General features: G+C 45.4%; 1 protein-coding gene across 2 annotated transcripts in view; it reads right to left on the bottom strand.

Annotated features, from left to right (window-relative positions):
- Positions 1-14,657, bottom strand: part of LOC141074887 (uncharacterized) — a 305,789-nt gene that overhangs the window by 234,876 nt on the left and 56,256 nt on the right. The window lies entirely within an intron of this gene.

The following is a 14,657-nucleotide window of genomic DNA, read 5'->3' as shown; positions in this document are numbered from 1 at the left end:
GAGTCTGCACTTGGTATAATGTAGAGAGGACAGAGGAAGAGTCTGCACTTGGTATAATGTAGAGAGGACAGAGGATGAGTGTACTTGGTATAATGTAGAGATGACGGAGGAAGAGTCTGCACTTGGTATAATGTAGAGATGACGGAGGATGAGTCTGCACTTGGTATAATGTAGAGAGGACGGAGGAAGAGTCTGCACTTGGTATAATGTAGAGAGGACGGAGGAAGAGTCTGCACTTGGTATAATGTAGAGAGGACAGAGGAAGAGTCTGCACTTGGTATAATGTAGAGAGGACGGAGGAAGAGTCTGCACTTGGTATAATGTAGAGAGAACGGAGGAAGAGTCTGCACTTGGTATAATGTAGAGAGGACGGAGGAAGAGTCTGCACTTGGTATAATGTAGAGAGGACAGAGGAAGAGTCTGCACTTGGTATAATGTAGAGAGGACGGAGGAAGAGTCTGCACTTGGTATAATGTAGAGAGGACAGAGGAAGAGTCTGCACTTGGAACAATGTAGAGAGGATGGAGGAAGAGTCTGCACTTGGTATAATGTAGAGAGGACAGAGGAAGAGTCTGCACTTGGTATAATGTAGAGAGGACAGAGGATGAGTCTGCACTTGGTATAATGTAGAGATGACGGAGGAAGAGTCTGTACTTGGTATAATGTAGAGAGGACAGAGGAAGAGTCTGCACTTGGTATAATGTAGAGAGGACAGAGGATGAGTCTGCACTTGGTATAATGTAGAGATGACGGAGGAAGAGTCTGTACTTGGTATAATGTAGAGAGGATGGAGGAAGAGTCTGCACTTGGTATAATGTAGAGAGGACAGAGGAAGAGTCTGCACTTGGTATAATGTAGAGAGGACAGAGGATGAGTCTGCACTTGGTATAATGTAGAGATGACGGAGGAAGAGTCTGCACTTGGTATAATGTAGAGAGGACAGAGGAAGAGTCTGCACTTGGTATAATGTAGAGAGGACAGAGGATGAGTCTGCACTTGGTATAATGTAGAGATGACGGAGGATGAGTCTGTACTTGGTATAATGTAGAGAGGACGGAGGAAGAGTCTGCATTTGGTATAATGTAGAGAGGACGGAGGAAGAGTCTGCACTTGGTATAATGTAGAGAGGAAGGAGGAAGAGTCTGCACTTGGTATAATGTAGAGAGGAAGGAGGAAGAGTCTGCACTTGGTATAATGTAGAGAGGAAGGAGGAAGAGTCTGCACACAGTATAATGAGGAGGGGACGGAGGAAGAGTCTGCATTTGGTATAATGTAGAGAGGACGGAGGAAGAGTCTGCACTTGGTATAATGTAGAGAGGACGGAGGAAGAGTCTGCACTTGGTATAATGTAGAGAGGACGGAGGAAGAGTCTGCACTTGGTATAATGTAGAGAGGACAGAGGAAGAGTCTGTACTTGGTATAATGTAGAGAGGAAGGAGGAAGAGTCTGCACTTGGTATAATGTAGAGAGGACGGAGGAAGAGTCTGCACTTGGTATAATGTAGAGAGGAAGGAGGAAGAGTCTGCACTTGGTATAATGTAGAGAGGACGGAGGAAGAGTCTGCACTTGGTATAATGTAGAGAGGACGGAGGATGAGTCTGTACTTGGTATAATGTAGAGAGGACGGAGGATGAGTCTGCACTTGGTATAATGTAGAGAGGACGGAGGAAGAGTCTGCACTTGGTATAATGTAGAGATGACGGAGGAAGAGTCTGCACTTGGTATAATGTAGAGAGGACAGAGGATGAGTGTACTTGGTATAATGTAGAGAGGACAGAGGAAGAGTCTGTACTTGGTATAATGTAGAGAGGACGGAGGATGAGTCTGCACTTGGTATAATGTAGAGAGGACGGAGGAAGAGTCTGCACTTGGTATAATGTAGAGAGGACGGAGGATGAGTCTGCACTTGGTATAATGTAGAGAGGACGGAGGAAGAGTCTGCACTTGGTATAATGTAGAGAGGACGGAGGAAGAGTCTGCACTTGGTATAATGTAGAGAGGACAGAGGAAGAGTCTGCACTTGGTATAATGTAGAGAGGACAGAGGATGAGTGTACTTGGTATAATGTAGAGATGACGGAGGAAGAGTCTGCACTTGGTATAATGTAGAGAGGACGGAGGATGAGTCTGTACTTGGTATAATGTAGAGAGGACAGAGGAAGAGTCTGTACTTGGTATAATGTAGAGAGGACGGAGGAAGAGTCTGCACTTGGTATAATGTAGAGAGGACGGAGGATGAGTCTGTACTTGGTATAATGTAGAGAGGACGGAGGATGAGTCTGCACTTGGTATAATGTAGAGAGGACGGAGGAAGAGTCTGCACTTGGTATAATGTAGAGAGGACGGAGGAAGAGTCTGCACTTGGTATAATGTAGAGAGGACAGAGGAAGAGTCTGCACTTGGTATAATGTAGAGATGACGGAGGAAGAGTCTGCACTTGGTATAATGTAGAGAGGACAGAGGAAGAGTCTGCACTTGGTATAATGTAGAGAGGACAGAGGATGAGTCTGCACTTGGTATAATGTAGAGAGGACTGAGGAAGAGTCTGCACTTGGTATAATGTAGAGAGGACGGAGGAAGAGTCTGCACTTGGTATAATGTAGAGATGACGGAGGAAGAGTCTGCACTTGGTATAATGTAGAGAGGACAGAGGAAGAGTCTGCACTTGGTATAATGTAGAGAGGACAGAGGATGAGTCTGCACTTGGTATAATGTAGAGATGACGGAGGAAGAGTCTGCACTTGGTATAATGTAGAGAGGACGGAGGAAGAGTCTGCACTTGGTATAATGTAGAGAGGACAGAGGAAGAGTCTGCACTTGGTATAATGTAGACATGACGGAGGAAGAGTCTGCACTTGGTATAATGTAGAGAGGACTGAGGAAGAGTCTGCATTTGGTATAATGTAGAGATGACGGAGGAATAGTCTGCACTTGGTATAATGTAGAGAGGACAGAGGAAGAGTCTGCACTTGGTATAATGTAGAGAGGACAGAGGATGAGTCTGCACTTGGTATAATGTAGAGATGACGGAGGAAGAGTCTGCACTTGGTATAATGTAGAGATGACGGAGGAAGAGTCTGCACTTGGTATAATGTAGAGATGACGGAGGAAGAGTCTGCACTTGGTATAATGTAGAGAGGACGGAGGATGAGTCTGCACTTGGTATAATGTAGAGAGGACGGAGGAAGAGTCTACACTTGGTATAATGTAGAGGGGACGGAGGAAGAGTCTGCACTTGGTATAATGTAGAGAGGACGGAGGAAGAGTCTGCACTTGGTGTAATGTAGAGATGACGGAGGAAGAGTCTGCACTTGGTATAATGTAGACAGGATGGAGGAAGAGTCTGCATTTGGTATAATGTAGAGAGGACGGAGGAAGAGTCTGCACTTGGTATAATGTAGAGATGACGGAGGAAGAGTCTGCACTTGGAACAATGTAGAGAGGATGGAGGAAGAGTCTGCACTTGGAACAATGTAGAGAGGATGGAGGAAGAGTCTGCATTTGGTATAATGTAGAGAGGACGGAGGAAGAGTCTGCACTTGGTATAATGTAGAGAGGACAGAGGAAGAGTCTGCACTTGGTATAATGTAGAGATGACGGAGGATGAGTCTGCACTTGGTATAATGTAGACAGGATGGAGGAAGAGTCTGCACTTCGTATAATGTAGAGAGGACGGAGGAAGAGTCTGCACTTGGAACAATGTAGAGAGGATGGAGGAAGAGTCTGCACTTGGTATAATGTAGAGAGGACAGAGGAAGAGTCTGCACTTGGTATAATGTAGAGATGACGGAGGAAGAGTCTGCACTTGGTATAATGTAGAGAGGACAGAGGAAGAGTCTGCACTTGGTATAATGTAGAGAGGACAGAGGATGAGTCTGCACTTGGTATAATGTAGAGATGACGGAGGAAGTCTGCACTTGGTATAATGTAGAGAGGACAGAGGAAGAGTCTGCACTTGGTATAATGTAGAGAGGACAGAGGATGAGTGTACTTGGTATAATGTAGAGAGGACGGAGGAAGAGTCTGCACTTGGTATAATGTAGAGATGACGGAGGATGAGTCTGCACTTGGTATAATGTAGAGAGAACGGAGGAAGAGTCTGCACTTGGTATAATGTAGAGAGAACGGAGGAAGAGTCTGCACTTGGTATAATGTAGAGAGGACGGAGGAAGAGTCTGCACTTGGTATAATGTAGAGAGGACAGAGGAAGAGTCTGCACTTGGTATAATGTAGAGAGGACAGAGGATGAGTGTACTTGGTATAATGTAGAGATGACGGAGGAAGAGTCTGCACTTGGTATAATGTAGAGAGGACAGAGGATGAGTGTACTTGGTATAATGTAGAGATGACGGAGGAAGAGTCTGCACTTGGTATAATGTAGAGATGACGGAGGATGAGTCTGTACTTGGTATAATGTAGAGAGGATGGAGGATGAGTGTACTTGGTATAATGTAGAGATGACGGAGGAAGAGTCTGCACTTGGTATAATGTAGAGAGGACGGAGGAAGAGTCTGCACTTGGTATAATGTAGAGAGGACAGAGGAAGAGTCTGCACTTGGTATAATGTAGAGATGACGGAGGAAGAGTCTGCACTTGGTATAATGTAGAGATGACGGAGGAAGAGTCTGCACTTGGTATAATGTAGAGAGGACAGAGGATGAGTGTACTTGGTATAATGTAGAGATGACGGAGGAAGAGTCTGCACTTGGTATAATGTAGAGATGACGGAGGATGAGTCTGCACTTGGTATAATGTAGAGAGAACGGAGGAAGAGTCTGCACTTGGTATAATGTAGAGAGAACGGAGGAAGAGTCTGCACTTGGTATAATGTAGAGAGGACGGAGGAAGAGTCTGCACTTGGTATAATGTAGAGAGGACAGAGGAAGAGTCTGCACTTGGTATAATGTAGAGAGGACAGAGGATGAGTGTACTTGGTATAATGTAGAGATGACGGAGGAAGAGTCTGCACTTGGTATAATGTAGAGAGGACAGAGGATGAGTGTACTTGGTATAATGTAGAGATGACGGAGGAAGAGTCTGCACTTGGTATAATGTAGAGATGACGGAGGATGAGTCTGTACTTGGTATAATGTAGAGAGGATGGAGGATGAGTCTGCACTTGGTATAATGTAGAGAGGACGGAGGATGAGTGTACTTGGTATAATGTAGAGATGACGGAGGAAGAGTCTGCACTTGGTATAATGTAGAGAGGACGGAGGAAGAGTCTGCACTTGGTATAATGTAGAGAGGACAGAGGAAGAGTCTGCACTTGGTATAATGTAGAGATGACGGAGGAAGAGTCTGCACTTGGTATAATGTAGAGAGGACGGAGGAAGAGTCTGCACTTGGTATAATGTAGAGAGGACAGAGGAAGAGTCTGCACTTGGTATAATGTAGAGATGACAGAGGAAGAGTCTGCACTTGGTATAATGTAGAGAGGACGGAGGAAGAGTCTGCACTTGGTATAATGTAGAGATGACGGAGGAAGAGTCTGCACTTGGTATAATGTAGAGAGGACGGAGGAAGAGTCTGCACTTGGTATAATGTAGAGAGGACGGAGGAAGAGTCTGCACTTGGTATAATGTAGAGATGACGGAGGAAGAGTCTGCACTTGGTATAATGTAGAGAGGACGGAGGAAGAGTCTGCACTTGGTATAATGTAGAGAGGACGGAGGATGAGTCTGCACTTGGTATAATGTAGAGAGGACAGAGGATGAGTGTACTTGGTATAATGTAGAGATGACGGAGGAAGTCTGCACTTGGTATAATGTAGAGAGGACGGAGGAAGAGTCTGCACTTGGTATAATGTAGAGAGGACAGAGGAAGAGTCTGCACTTGGTATAATGTAGAGATGACAGAGGAAGAGTCTGCACTTGGTATAATGTAGAGAGGACGGAGGAAGAGTCTGCACTTGGTATAATGTAGAGATGACGGAGGAAGAGTCTGCACTTGGTATAATGTAGAGAGGACGGAGGAAGAGTCTGCACTTGGTATAATGTAGAGAGGACAGAGGAAGAGTCTGCACTTGGTATAATGTAGAGATGACAGAGGAAGAGTCTGCACTTGGTATAATGTAGAGAGGACGGAGGATGAGTCTGCACTTGGTATAATGTAGAGAGGACAGAGGAAGAGTCTGCACTTGGTATAATGTAGAGAGGATGGAGGATGAGTCTGCACTTGGTATAATGTAGAGAGGACGGAGGATGAGTCTGCACTTCGTATAATGTAGATAGAATGGAGGAAGAGTCTGCACTTGGTATAATGTAGAGATGACGGAGGAAGAGTCTGCACTTGGTATAATGTAGAGGGGACGGAGGAAGAGTCTGCACTTGGTATAATGTAGAGAGGACGGAGGAAGAGTCTGCACTTGGTATAATGTAGAGGGGACGGAGGAAGAGTCTGCACTTCGTATAATGTAGAGGGGACGGAGGAAGAGTCTGCACTTGGTATAATGTAGAGAGGACGGAGGAAGAGTCTGCACTTCGTATAATGTAGAGGGGACGGAGGAAGAGTCTGCACTTCGTATAATGTAGAGGGGACGGAGGAAGAGTCTGCACTTGGTATAATGTAGAGAGGACGGAGGAAGAGTCTGCACTTGGTATAATGTAGAGAGGACGGAGGAAGAGTCTGTACTTCGTATAATGTAGAGGGGACGGAGGAAGAGTCTGCACTTGGTATAATGTAGAGGGGACGGAGGAAGAGTCTGCACTTGGTATAATGTAGAGGGGACGGAGGAAGAGTCTGCACTTCGTATAATGTAGAGGGGACGGAGGAAGAGTCTGCACTTGGTATAATGTAGAGAGGACGGAGGAAGAGTCTGCACTTCGTATAATGTAGAGGGGACGGAGGAAGAGTCTGCACTTGGTATAATGTAGAGAGGACGGAGGAAGAGTCTGCACTTGGTATAATGTAGAGAGGAAGGAGGAAGAGTCTGCACTTCGTATAATGTAGAGGGGACGGAGGAAGAGTCTGCACTTGGTATAATGTAGAGAGGATGGAGGAAGAGTCTGCACTTCGTATAATGTAGAGGGGACGGAGGAAGAGTCTGCACTTGGTATAATGTAGAGAGGACGGAGGAAGAGTCTGTACTTCGTATAATGTAGAGGGGACGGAGGAAGAGTCTGCACTTGGTATAATGTAGAGAGGACGGAGGAAGAGTCTGCACTTGGTATAATGTAGAGAGGAAGGAGGAAGAGTCTGCACTTGGTATAATGTAGAGAGGACGGAGGAAGAGTCTGCACTTCGTATAATGTAGAGGGGACGGAGGAAGAGTCTGCACTTGGTATAATGTAGAGAGGACGGAGGAAGAGTCTGCACTTGGTATAATGTAGAGAGGAAGAAGGAAGAGTCTGCACTTGGTATAATGTAGAGAGGACGGAGGAAGAGTCTGCACTTCGTATAATGTAGAGGGGACGGAGGAAGAGTCTGCACTTCGTATAATGTAGAGGGGACGGAGGAAGAGTCTGCACTTGGTATAATGTAGAGAGGACGGAGGAAGAGTCTGCACTTGGTATAATGTAGAGAGGAAGGAGGAAGAGTCTGCACTTGGTATAATGTAGAGAGGACGGAGGATGAGTCTGCACTTCGTATAATGTAGAGGGGACGGAGGAAGAGTCTGCACTTGGTATAATGTAGAGAGGACGGAGGAAGAGTCTGCACTTGGTATAATGTAGAGAGGAAGGAGGAAGAGTCTGCACTTCGTATAATGTAGATAGAATGGAGGAAGAGTCTGCACTTGGTATAATGTAGAGATGACGGAGGAAGAGTCTGCACTTGGTATAATGTAGAGAGGACGGAGGAAGAGTCTGCACTTCGTATAATGTAGAGAGGACGGAGGAAGAGTCTGCACTTGGTATAATGTAGAGAGGACGGAGGAAGAGTCTGCACTTCGTATAATGTAGAGAGGACGGAGGAAGAGTCTGCACTTGGTATAATGTAGAGATGACGGAGGAAGAGTCTGCACTTGGTATAATGTAGAGAGGACGGAGGAAGAGTATGCACTTGGTATAATGTAGAGATGACGGAGGAAGAGTCTGCACTTGGTATAATGTAGAGAGGATGGAGGAAGAGTCTGCACTTGGTATAATGTAGAGAGGACGGAGGATGAGTCTGCACTTGGTATAATGTAGAGAGGATGGAGGAAGAGTCTGCACTTGGTATAATGTAGAGATGACGGAGGAAGAGTCTGCACTTGGTATAATGTAGAGAGGAAGGAGGAAGAGTCTGCACTTGGTATAATGTAGAGATGACGGAGGAAGAGTCTGCACTTGGTATAATGTAGAGAGGACGGAGGATGAGTCTGCACTTGGTATAATGTAGAGAGGACGGAGGAAGAGTCTGCACTTGGTATAATGTAGAGATGACGGAGGATGAGTCTGCACTTGGTATAATGTAGAGATGACGGAGGATGAGTCTGCACTTGGTATAATGTAGAGATGACGGAGGAAGAGTCTGCACTTGGAACAATGTAGAGAGGATGGAGGAAGAGTCTGCACTTGGTATAATGTAGAGAGGACGGAGGAAGAGTCTGCACTTGGTATAATGTAGAGAGGACAGAGGAAGAGTCTGCACTTGGTATAATGTAGAGAGGATGGAGGAAGAGTCTGCACTTGGTATAATGTAGAGAGGATGGAGGAAGAGTCTGCACTTGGTATAATGTAGAGAGGATGGAGGATGAGTCTGCACTTGGTATAATGTAGAGAGGACGGAGGAAGAGTCTGCACTTGGTATAATGTAGAGAGGATGGAGGAAGAGTCTGCACTTGGTATAATGTAGAGAGGATGGAGGATGAGTCTGCACTTGGTATAATGTAGAGAGGATGGAGGAAGAGTCTGCACTTGGTATAATGTAGAGAGGATGGAGGATGAGTCTGCACTTGGTATAATGTAGAGAGGACGGAGGAAGAGTCTGCACTTGGTATAATGTAGAGAGGACAGAGGAAGAGTCTGCACTTGGTATAATGTAGAGAGGATGGAGGATGAGTCTGCACTTGGTATAATGTAGAGAGGATGGAGGAAGAGTCTGCACTTGGTATAATGTAGAGAGGATGGAGGATGAGTCTGCACTTGGTATAATGTAGAGAGGACGGAGGAAGAGTCTGCACTTGGTATAATGTAGAGAGGATGGAGGAAGAGTCTGCACTTGGTATAATGTAGAGAGGACAGAGGAAGAGTCTGCACTTGGTATAATGTAGAGAGGACGGAGGAAGAGTCTGCACTTGGTATAATGTAGAGAGGACGGAGGAAGAGTCTGCACTTGGTATAATGTAGAGAGCACAGAGGAAGAGTCTGCACTTGGTATAATGTAGAGAGGACGGAGGAAGAGTCTGCACTTGGTATAATGTAGAGAGCACAGAGGAAGAGTCTGCACTTGGTATAATGTAGAGATGACGGAGAAAGAGTCTGTACTTGATATAATGTAGAGAGGACGGAGGAAGAGTCTGTACTTGATATAATGTAGAGAGGATGGAGGAAGAGTCTGCACTTGGTATAATGTAGAGAGGACAGAAGAAGAGTCTGTACTTGGTATAATGTAGAGATGACGGAGGAAGAGTCTGCACTTGGTATAATGTAGAGAGGACAGAGGAAGAGTCTGCACTTGGTATAATGTAGAGAGGACAGAGGAAGAGTCTGCACTTGGTATAATGTAGAGATGACGGAGGAAGAGTCTGCACTTGGTATAATGTAGAGAGGACAGAGGAAGAGTCTGCACTTGGTATAATGTAGAGAGGACAGAGGAAGAGTCTGCACTTGGTATAATGTAGAGATGACGGAGGAAGAGTCTGCACTTGGTATAATGTAGAGAGGACGGAGGAAGAGTCTGCACTTGGTATAATGTAGAGAGGATGGAGGATGAGTCTGCACTTGGTATAATGTAGAGAGGACAGAGGAAGAGTCTGTACTTGGTATAATGTAGAGAGGATGGAGGATGAGTCTGTACTTGGTATAATGTAGAGAGGACGGAGGAAGAGTCTGCACTTGGTATAATGTAGAGAGGATGGAGGATGAGTCTGCACTTGGTATAATGTAGAGAGGACAGAGGAAGAGTCTGCACTTGGTATAATGTAGAGAGGATGGAGGAAGAGTCTGCACTTGGTATAATGTAGAGAGGACGGAGGAAGAGTCTGCACTTGGTATAATGTAGAGAGCACAGAGGAAGAGTCTGCACTTGGTATAATGTAGAGAGGACGGAGGAAGAGTCTGCACTTGGTATAATGTAGAGATGACGGAGAAAGAGTCTGCACTTGGTATAATGTAGAGAGGACAGAAGAAGAGTCTGTACTTGGTATAATGTAGAGATGACGGAGGAAGAGTCTGCACTTGGTATAATGTAGAGAGGACAGAGGAAGAGTCTGCACTTGGTATAATGTAGAGAGGACAGAGGAAGAGTCTGCACTTGGTATAATGTAGAGATGACGGAGGAAGAGTCTGCACTTGGTATAATGTAGAGAGGACGGAGGAAGAGTCTGCACTTCGTATAATGTAGAGATGAAGGAGGAAGAGTCTGCACTTGGTATAATGTAGAGAGGACAGAGGAAGAGTCTGCACTTGGTATAATGTAGAGAGGACAGAGGAAGAGTCTGTACTTGATATAATGTAGAGATGACGGAGGAAGAGTCTGTACTTGATATAATGTAGAGATGACGGAGGAAGAGTCTGCACTTGGTATAATGTAGAGAGGACAGAGGAAGAGTCTGCACTTGGTATAATGTAGAGAGGACAGAGGAAGAGTCTGCACTTGGTATAATGTAGAGATGACGGAGGAAGAGTCTGCACTTGGTATAATGTAGAGAGGACAGAGGATGAGTGTACTTGGTATAATGTAGAGAGGACAGAGGAAGAGTCTGCACTTGGTATAATGTAGAGATGAAGGAGGAAGAGTCTGCACTTGGTATAATGTAGAGAGGACAGAGGAAGAGTCTGCACTTGGTATAATGTAGAGAGGACGGAGGAAGAGTCTGCACTTGGTATAATGTAGAGGGGACGGAGGAAGAGTCTGCACTTGGTATAATGTAGAGAGGACGGAGGATGAGTCTGTACTTGGTATAATGTAGAGAGGACGGAGGATGAGTCTGCACTTGGTATAATGTAGAGAGGACGGAGGAAGAGTCTGCACTTGGTATAATGTAGAGAGGACGGAGGAAGAGTCTGCACTTGGTATAATGTAGAGAGGACGGAGGAAGAGTCTGCACTTGGTATAATGTAGAGATGACGGAGGAAGAGTCTGCACTTGGTATAATGTAGAGAGGACAGAGGAAGAGTCTGCACTTGGTATAATGTAGAGAGGACAGAGGATGAGTGTACTTGGTATAATGTAGAGATGACGGAGGAAGAGTCTGCACTTGGTATAATGTAGAGATGACGGAGGAAGAGTCTGCACTTGGTATAATGTAGAGAGGACTGAGGAAGAGTCTGCATTTGGTATAATGTAGAGATGACGGAGGAATAGTCTGCACTTGGTATAATGTAGAGAGGACAGAGGAAGAGTCTGCACTTGGTATAATGTAGAGAGGACAGAGGATGAGTCTGCACTTGGTATAATGTAGAGATGACGGAGGAAGAGTCTGCACTTGGTATAATGTAGAGATGACGGAGGAAGAGTCTGCACTTGGTATAATGTAGAGATGACGGAGGAAGAGTCTGCACTTGGTATAATGTAGAGAGGACGGAGGATGAGTCTGCACTTGGTATAATGTAGAGAGGACGGAGGAAGAGTCTACACTTGGTATAATGTAGAGGGGACGGAGGAAGAGTCTGCACTTGGTATAATGTAGAGAGGACGGAGGAAGAGTCTGCACTTGGTGTAATGTAGAGATGACGGAGGAAGAGTCTGCACTTGGTATAATGTAGACAGGATGGAGGAAGAGTCTGCATTTGGTATAATGTAGAGAGGACGGAGGAAGAGTCTGCACTTGGTATAATGTAGAGATGACGGAGGAAGAGTCTGCACTTGGAACAATGTAGAGAGGATGGAGGAAGAGTCTGCACTTGGAACAATGTAGAGAGGATGGAGGAAGAGTCTGCATTTGGTATAATGTAGAGAGGACGGAGGAAGAGTCTGCACTTGGTATAATGTAGAGAGGACAGAGGAAGAGTCTGCACTTGGTATAATGTAGAGATGACGGAGGATGAGTCTGCACTTGGTATAATGTAGACAGGATGGAGGAAGAGTCTGCACTTCGTATAATGTAGAGAGGACGGAGGAAGAGTCTGCACTTGGAACAATGTAGAGAGGATGGAGGAAGAGTCTGCACTTGGTATAATGTAGAGAGGACAGAGGAAGAGTCTGCACTTGGTATAATGTAGAGATGACGGAGGAAGAGTCTGCACTTGGTATAATGTAGAGAGGACAGAGGAAGAGTCTGCACTTGGTATAATGTAGAGAGGACAGAGGATGAGTGTACTTGGTATAATGTAGAGATGACGGAGGAAGTCTGCACTTGGTATAATGTAGAGAGGACAGAGGAAGAGTCTGCACTTGGTATAATGTAGAGAGGACAGAGGATGAGTGTACTTGGTATAATGTAGAGATGACGGAGGAAGAGTCTGCACTTGGTATAATGTAGAGATGACGGAGGATGAGTCTGCACTTGGTATAATGTAGAGAGAACGGAGGAAGAGTCTGCACTTGGTATAATGTAGAGAGAACGGAGGAAGAGTCTGCACTTGGTATAATGTAGAGAGGACGGAGGAAGAGTCTGCACTTGGTATAATGTAGAGAGGACAGAGGAAGAGTCTGCACTTGGTATAATGTAGAGAGGACAGAGGATGAGTGTACTTGGTATAATGTAGAGATGACGGAGGAAGAGTCTGCACTTGGTATAATGTAGAGAGGACAGAGGATGAGTGTACTTGGTATAATGTAGAGATGACGGAGGAAGAGTCTGCACTTGGTATAATGTAGAGATGACGGAGGATGAGTCTGTACTTGGTATAATGTAGAGAGGATGGAGGATGAGTCTGCACTTGGTATAATGTAGAGAGGACGGAGGATGAGTGTACTTGGTATAATGTAGAGATGACGGAGGAAGAGTCTGCACTTGGTATAATGTAGAGAGGACGGAGGAAGAGTCTGCACTTGGTATAATGTAGAGAGGACAGAGGAAGAGTCTGCACTTGGTATAATGTAGAGATGACGGAGGAAGAGTCTGCACTTGGTATAATGTAGAGAGGACGGAGGAAGAGTCTGCACTTGGTATAATGTAGAGAGGACAGAGGAAGAGTCTGCACTTGGTATAATGTAGAGATGACAGAGGAAGAGTCTGCACTTGGTATAATGTAGAGAGGACGGAGGAAGAGTCTGCACTTGGTATAATGTAGAGATGACGGAGGAAGAGTCTGCACTTGGTATAATGTAGAGAGGACGGAGGAAGAGTCTGCACTTGGTATAATGTAGAGAGGACGGAGGAAGAGTCTGCACTTGGTATAATGTAGAGATGACGGAGGAAGAGTCTGCACTTGGTATAATGTAGAGAGGACGGAGGAAGAGTCTGCACTTGGTATAATGTAGAGAGGACGGAGGATGAGTCTGCACTTGGTATAATGTAGAGAGGACAGAGGATGAGTGTACTTGGTATAATGTAGAGATGACGGAGGAAGTCTGCACTTGGTATAATGTAGAGAGGACGGAGGAAGAGTCTGCACTTGGTATAATGTAGAGAGGACAGAGGAAGAGTCTGCACTTGGTATAATGTAGAGATGACAGAGGAAGAGTCTGCACTTGGTATAATGTAGAGAGGACGGAGGAAGAGTCTGCACTTGGTATAATGTAGAGATGACGGAGGAAGAGTCTGCACTTGGTATAATGTAGAGAGGACGGAGGAAGAGTCTGCACTTGGTATAATGTAGAGAGGACAGAGGAAGAGTCTGCACTTGGTATAATGTAGAGATGACAGAGGAAGAGTCTGCACTTGGTATAATGTAGAGATGACGGAGGAAGAGTCTGCACTTGGTATAATGTAGAGAGGACGGAGGAAGAGTCTGCACTTGGTATAATGTAGAGAGGACGGAGGAAGAGTCTGCACTTGGTATAATGTAGAGAGGACGGAGGATGAGTCTGCACTTGGTATAATGTAGAGAGGACAGAGGAAGAGTCTGCACTTGGTATAATGTAGAGAGGATGGAGGATGAGTCTGCACTTGGTATAATGTAGAGAGGACGGAGGATGAGTCTGCACTTCGTATAATGTAGATAGAATGGAGGAAGAGTCTGCACTTGGTATAATGTAGAGATGACGGAGGAAGAGTCTGCACTTGGTATAATGTAGAGGGGACGGAGGAAGAGTCTGCACTTGGTATAATGTAGAGAGGACGGAGGAAGAGTCTGCACTTGGTATAATGTAGAGGGGACGGAGGAAGAGTCTGCACTTGGTATAATGTAGAGAGGACGGAGGAAGAGTCTGCACTTCGTATAATGTAGAGGGGACGGAGGAAGAGTCTGCACTTCGTATAATGTAGAGGGGACGGAGGAAGAGTCTGCACTTGGTATAATGTAGAGAGGACGGAGGAAGAGTCTGCACTTGGTATAATGTAGAGAGGACGGAGGAAGAGTCTGTACTTCGTATAATGTAGAGGGGACGGAGGAAGAGTCTGCACTTGGTATAATGTAGAGGGGACGGAGGAAGAATCTGCACTTGGTATAATGTAGAGGGGACGGAGGA

Source organism: Dendrobates tinctorius, unplaced genomic scaffold, assembly GCF_039654945.1.
Source record: "Dendrobates tinctorius isolate UK_male_01 unplaced genomic scaffold, ASM3965494v1 ptg000342l, whole genome shotgun sequence".
Taxonomy (NCBI): domain Eukaryota; kingdom Metazoa; phylum Chordata; class Amphibia; order Anura; family Dendrobatidae; genus Dendrobates; species Dendrobates tinctorius.
This window is presented reverse-complemented; position numbering and strand designations above follow the sequence as displayed.